The sequence below is a fragment of the Myotis nattereri genome, assembly GCF_964212035.1.
Source record: "Myotis nattereri genome assembly, chromosome: 2".
Classification (NCBI taxonomy): domain Eukaryota; kingdom Metazoa; phylum Chordata; class Mammalia; order Chiroptera; family Vespertilionidae; genus Myotis; species Myotis nattereri.
Window position 1 is genome coordinate 26,387,808 of NC_138076.1, and position 6,225 is coordinate 26,394,032.

The window sequence follows — 6,225 nt, forward strand, 5'->3', positions numbered from 1 at the left end:
TGGACCGGGAGGTCCACGGTTCATTAGGTTCCATTCCCAGTCAGGGCACTTGCCCAGTTCCGGGCTCGATCCTCAGTGTGGGGCGTGCAGGAGGTAGCTGATCAGTGATTCTCTCTCATCATTGATGTTTCTATCTCTCTCCTCCTCTCTCTTCCTCTCTGAAATCAATAAAAAATATATTTTTTAAAAAAGAAATAAAAGATTGTGTGCCTTAGTCTATTTGGACTGCTATAACTAAAATACCATAGATTGGGTGGCTTAAACAACAAATGTTCATTTCTTACAATTCTGGAGGCTGGGAAGTCCAAGATCAACATGCTGGCAGATTCAGTGTCTGGTGAGAACCTGCTTCCTCGTTCACAGGCAACTGTCTTCTTGTGGTGCCTATATGTGGTGGAACAGGCAAGGTTGCTCTGTGGGATCTCTTTGGTAAGAGATGCATTCATGAGGACTAATCCCATAGACGAGGGCTCACTCCCATAACCTAATCACTCCCAAAGGCCCCACCTCCAAATAGCATCCCACTGGACATTAGAATTTTTCATAAACCTATGCATTTTGAGGGAATGCAAACATTTAGTCTATAGCAAGGTGGTAAAGGCAATTGAATTGAATGTTGTGGAGAGGCATTGAAAGGTTCTGACCTGCAGATAAGTGTTCACAGTTGTAAAAACTCACTTTTGCTCCTGTATAGAAAATGAATCAAAGGGGGTGAGAGGGACATTTTAACAATATCAATTCTTCCAATCTATGACCATGAAATATCTTTCCATTTATTTGTGTCTTCTTCAATTATTTTCCTTAATATCTTACTGTTTTCAGTGTACAAGTCTTCCAACTCCCTGGTTAAAAGTATCCCTAGATATTTTATTCTTTTGATGTAATTATAAATGGGAGTTTTCTTAATTTCTCTTTTCAATAGTTTGTTATTGGTGTTTAGAAATGTGTATTGATTTTGTGTCCTGCAACATTACTGAATTTATTTATTAGTTCTAAGACGTTTTGATGGAGTCTTTAAGGATTTCTACATATAATATCATGTCATTTGCAAAGAGTGATAGTTTTACTTTTTCCTTTCTAATTTAAATGCCTTTTATTTCTTTTACTTGCCGAATTGCTTTGGCTAGGAATTCCAATGCTATGCTGAATAAAAGTGGCAACAGTGGGCATTCTTGTCTTGTTTCTGCTTTTAGAGGACAAGCTTTAAGCTTTCAGCCATTTAGTATGCTAGCTGACATATGTGGCCTTCATTATGTTGAATATTATCCAGCCTTAAAAATAATAAAATCTTGCTTTTTGTGACAACAGTGATAGACCTTGAGGGCATTATGCTAATGAAATAAGTCAGACAGAGAGAGACAAGTACTGTCTGATCTCTCTTATATGTGAAATCAAAGATAAAATAACAACAACAAGCTCATAGATACAGAGAATAGGTTGGTGGTTGTCCAGAGGGGGGGTGGTAAGAATGGTAATGGGTGAAGGGGGTCAAAATAAATAAATAAATACATACATACATAAATACATAAATGCATAGGAATGAGTTATAGTCACATTTGCTCTAACTGCTCATCTCAGAATTATAAATACACCTTTTTCTTTAAACATACACCCTAAATCCAAAATAATTGCTCATGGTTAGCTTTCCTTTCTCCATATGCTTGTTTACAATAAAGTCTTCAAAGGGAAATAACCATAGGCATAAAATATTTATTGTCATCATTTGCATAGTATAGATGTTCAATAAAGATTTCTTGCCTAGATAAAAAAAATTATATCTTCTCAAAATAAGAAAAAAGTCAGTCATAAAAGTTCACATATTGTATGATTCCATTTATACTAAATATCCAAAATAGGCAACTCTACAGTGACAGAAAGTACATTAGTTGTTGCCTAGGGCTGGGTGGTTGGGAGGAAATGAAAAGTGACTGCTAATGGATACCGAGTTTCTTTTGGGGGTGATGAAAATGTTCTAAAATTAGATTGTGGCAATGGGTATACAACTCTGTGAGTATACTAAAAACATTTTTAAAGGGTGAATGTTGTGACACATACATGATATCTTAATAAAACTAGGATGGTTTCCTGATGTACTTTAGAGATGGAATCAAGAGGGTTTGTTTCTGATTAGATGAGCGCATGAGGGCAATGGAGGCAATGGATGATTCAGGAGTATTGGTTTGAGTAGTTGAATAGATAGTGGTGACATTTACTGAGCTAGGGAAAACAAGGTGGTGCAGGGTTGGAGAAAGGAACAGATTTGGGAAAGAACTCAAAGTTTCCTTTTTGCTCTATTAAGATGTCTATGAGGTGTCTAAGTGGAGTTTTCAAGTGGAAACTGGATATGTGGGTCTGGAGGCCTGTGAAGAGGTAGAGTCGTCATCATTGAAAGAGTACTTACACTCATGAGGTCAGCTAGGCACAGAGTGCAGACAGAATGAAGGCGTGTCTAGTAAGAAGCCGTAGAATAATTCCATGCATCTGAGGTGTGTGTGTGGCCTGATGGTTGCATATTCCTGGGGTTCATCATCTAGGGAAGGGGATTGGTGTGGCGATTACTTTCCCTAGGAGACTGGAATCAGTAGGCTAGCTTGTGGATGATTGGAGAGGGATGCTGCGGTCTCCTATTCAGGCAGGGTTTGGATTTCAGGAACTTGAGATGATTTTGCTGGGGCTTCCGAATAAGAGAAGCTACAGAGAACTTCTGCCACCTGGAAGCATCCCAAGATTCCCTGATTACATCACATCTTATGAGCTATATTATTACTTAAATGTTACTTTTGTTTAATGTTACTCTTTCTGTGCATTTTCCTTTTTAAAAATTAAGTGATTAATTTAAAAAATTGATCAGAGAGAGAGGAGGAGGAGGAGGAGGAGGAGGAGAGAGAGAGAGAGAGAGAGAGAGAGAGAGAGAGAGAAGAGAGAAATATCGATGTGTGAGAGAAACATTAATCAGTTGACTCCTGCATCCACCCCAACCATCTATTAACCCTGCAACCTGGGTATATGCCCTAACTAGGAATCAAACCCTCCTTGTGGTGTACAGATGATGCTCCAACTGAGCCACACCGGCCAGGGCTTCATTTCCCTTTTATTATCCCCACATCTTTAGACAATTTTTGTATAAGTGTCCACCCTGGTCTTTGCTCTGCTATGGCCCTCTCCAATCCACCTCACACACATAATCTTTCTGAAATGTATCTGAAAGCCTTTTACTCTCCATTAACTTAACATTTCTTCAATGGAATCCCAGGCTTATGAGAGAGGCAGGAGGTGCACACTGTGAGCCAGGCTGCTTCAGTCATCCTGTGTGCTGAAACACCAACTTATTTGACCTTTGGCAAATTAACTGAACACTCATTGCAGTCTTCTCATCTATAAAAAGGGATCAGCTGGGCTGGTTTGATTCCGTCAGGGCATATGCCCAGGTTTTGGACTTGGCCCCCAGTCGGGGGACATGCAGGAGGCAGCAGCGGATGGATGTTTCTCTCACAGCGAAGTTCCTTTCTTCCTTCCTTCCTTCCTTCCGCCTCCCTCCCCCCTTTCTTTCCTCCTTTCTTTCTTTCTTTCTTTCTTTCTTTCTTTCTTTCTTTCTTTCTTTGCCAAATCAGGCTTTTTAAATATATCCTTTTTTTTAAATTGATTTCAGAGAGGAAGGGAGAGGGAGAGAAAGATAGAAACATCATTGATGAGAGAATCATTGATCGGCTGCCTCCTGCATGCCCGACACTGGGGATTCAGCCCGCAACCTGGGCATGTGCCCTGACTGGGAATCAAACCATGACCTGAACTATAGCTAAGTTAGAATGAGAGAAAGAATGCAGACTTTCTTTCTTTTTTTCTTAAAAGGAGATTAGGAAGACAAGTAGGAGGTAGGTGGTCGTGAGCTTTGTAATAACTGTTAATAGTTATAAAACACTATGTGCCATGTACACTGTCCATTCATTCCATAAATATTTAGTGAGTCCTACTATGTACCAGGCACTGCTCTAGTGTTTGGATACCGAATACCAATGAACATAACAGAAATCCTTGCCTAGTGGAGCTTACATTCTAGTGAAGGAAGACAGATAAGAATCAATAAACATAATAAGTAAACTATATAGTACTAAGGGCCTGGTGCACTAAATTCATGCACAAGGAGGGGGGCGTCCCTCAGCCCAGCCTGCACCCTTTCGCAATCCGGGACCCCTTGGGGGATGTCGGGCCTACCGGCAGTCGGACATCCCTCTCACAATCCAGGATGTTGCATGCACCAGTGACCATCCTTTTCATACAGGTGAAAGGCATCTTACTGTTGTATGGGCAGCTACATTTTTTTGCCCTGATTATAAAAAGTAGTACATAACATGATCCTTCTGAGGCAGTAGTACCATTTCCCCCATTTGTGGGTGGAAAAACTGAAGCAGAGAGAAGTTAAGTAATTGGCTTTGTCACACAGTTACAAGTGTCAGAATCTGGGCTGACCACAAGCATTTGAGCAAAGACTTGGAGGAGATGGGGATGGGGCACGGGGGGTGGGGCGGGGGGCCCTCCAGTAAAGGGAATGGGCAGAACAAAGTTTTACCACCACCATGTGCTTGGGGAGTCCCAGGAACAGTAAGGATGACAGTGTAGCTGGAGTAGAATGAACAGGAGGTAAAGTAGGAGAGGAGGTTTTAGGGTTGAGGGTGGGGACTGGGTTTCACAGGATCTTGACATCTATTTTAAAGATTTTGGCTTGTAGTGCTTTTGAAATGGGTATCCAATGGAAGGTTGAACAAAGGAGTAACAGGATCTGATTTATCAATCTGCTGGATTGAGAAGAGACTGTATATGGGCCAGGGTGGAAGACCACTTGGAAATACACTGCAGTAATCTAGGTGAGAGACATGGGGCTCGGACCAGGGTGTGGCCAGGGAGGTCAGATTCTGAGAAGGAGTCAGATTCTATATATAGCCTGAGGGAGGAGCCAGCTGGATGTGGAGAGTGAGAACATGAAAAAGTGAAGGACCCCTGGGCCTGACCATCTGGCTCCATCAACTAAGATGAAAAGGACTATGGATGGAGCAGGTTTAAAGGGGGAAAAAAATCAGGAGTTCAGTTTGGGATATGTTAAGTTTAATATATCTAGAGCTCTCTTAGCCATCCAAGTGGAAATGCTGAGAAGGCAGCTGAATATATATGAGTCTAGGCATCAGGAGGGTCTGAGCTAACGATGTAAATTTGGGAGTTATCAGTATATGAATATTGAAAATCATGAGACCAGGTGAAATGACTAAAGGAGTGAGCATGGAGTGAGAAGAGGACCAGAGCCTGGGACACTCTAAGTTTAAGAGTTCAAAGAGGAGAGGAAGAGCCAGCTTCATGTAATCCCCCCACCTATCCTAAAATGAATTACTTATGATCCCCCCTTTTTTAAAAAATGTTTTCCTTGATTTTGAGAGAGAAGGAAGGGAGAGGGATAGAGAGATAGAAACTTCTATGAGTCTGGCCAGTGTTGCTCAGAGGTTGAGCGTCGACCTAGGAACCAGGAGGTCACAGTTTGATTCTTGGTCAGGGCACATGCCTGGGTGGCAGACTCCATCCCCAGGAGAGGGGCGAGCAGGCGGCAGCTGATCAATGATTTTCTCTCATCATTGGCGCTTCTCTCCCTCCCTCCCTCTTCCTTCTTCTCTGAAATCAATAAAAATAGATTTAAAATAAAATAAAAAGTTTGTACTATTAGTGTCCTTATTTGAGAAGTGACGAACTTGAAGTTTGGGGAAGTTAAGGCACTTTCTCAAGGTAGCACAGCTGGTAAGTGTTGGAGCACTTCAAACTCAGGCAGTCTGGCACCAGAGCCCTAAGCTCCCTTATGGGATGCCACATCATCCAGCCATTTTGATTTTAGGTTTTCTCATTTACTCAGTTCAAAATTAGCCAACTATCTGCCCTTAGAAAGTCTGGCAGAAAACTATCCACGCCCTCTTCGATAAACATCTACTATGGTCCTGTGTAAGGAGTAGCTGCTGCTCACACTCCCTTTTACCCACGTGAAAAGTGAAGCAGTCAGGGGGATACCCTCCTGGTCTAGGTAGACATCATTACCACCATCACCACACTTCAGCATTGTATTGAACACATACAATGTGCCAGGAACCAAGGCAAACACTTTCCTTATCTCACCTTATCTAATAACTACTTTTTAAAGCTGAAGTTGAATCTTGTTTTCTGACCTCTACTCTGTGCTTTTCTGGAGCACAG